Raw genomic sequence first — 1,002 nt, 5'->3', positions numbered from 1 at the left:
TCCGATCAGTTCCAATTTGTGGATCGAATATGCGCTCTTCAGCGGCACCGCTCTCGCCTTCGAGGCGACAAATGAAACTCTCGCGCCACCCCCTCTCGAGATTTCCCGCACGTAAACAACACAACCGAGAGCAGACATACTCGAGTCGCAGAACACATGGAGTTCTCCCCCGATGACGTCTCGCGATGTTGTGTTTATATTCCGAGGCAGACGAAAGCTTTGCGCGCGTTCGAAACTGTTCTTCACGTCCGCAAACTGCTCTAAGTTGGATTCCGTCAGCTCTACATCCCAATCTATTTTCTGCTTCCATAGAGATTGCAGGAGTGATTTCGGCCTGATTGTAATGGGCGAAATAAAACCCAGTGGGTCGAATATCTGTGCCGTGCTTTTCAAGAGTGAACGTTTCGTAGGCCTGCTGGACTCGAGGGTCTCGAGGGCCGACGAAAGAGATATCGCTAATTCGTCTGATCGTAAGTTCCAGCCGACGCCAAGGAACTTTGCGTCTGTTTGGTCGAAAGAGACCTGGATGTCCGGATCGCTCATCGATTCCCGAATCCTGACGCCCAGCTCTGAACTATTGGTAGCCCATTTCCTAAGCCTGAAGCCACCCGCGCTGAACGCTTTAAACAAGAAGTCCGAATTTTCGAAGCCCGCGATTGCTGTTTTTTCTGAGAAAACGATATCGTCCATATAGAAGTTCTCGTCCACGTCCCTCAGAAATTCTGCTTTGCTCGGGTGCTCCTCCATGAGTTGTCGGATATGGAACTTGATTCCCGCGCAATGGATGAATGGGCTGGCGACAATGCCGAAATCCAGAACTGTGCTCCAAAATTCCTTAACTGGAGCCTGCGGATTCTCACTTATGCCTTGGGGCCAGAAGTATCGGAGGAACGTTCTGTGATCCGGATGGATCCGGTATTGAAGAAACGCCTTCTCGATATCGCACACGATAGCGATTTCGTCTCGCCGAAATCGGAGGAGGACCTGAATTACGTCTGGCAG

Source organism: Galendromus occidentalis, unplaced genomic scaffold (assembly GCF_000255335.2).
Source record: "Galendromus occidentalis unplaced genomic scaffold, Mocc_1.1 scf7180000077520, whole genome shotgun sequence".
Lineage (NCBI taxonomy): Eukaryota > Metazoa > Arthropoda > Arachnida > Mesostigmata > Phytoseiidae > Galendromus > Galendromus occidentalis.
The sequence above is the reverse complement of the archived record's forward strand: the minus strand, read 5'-3'. Positions refer to the sequence as shown.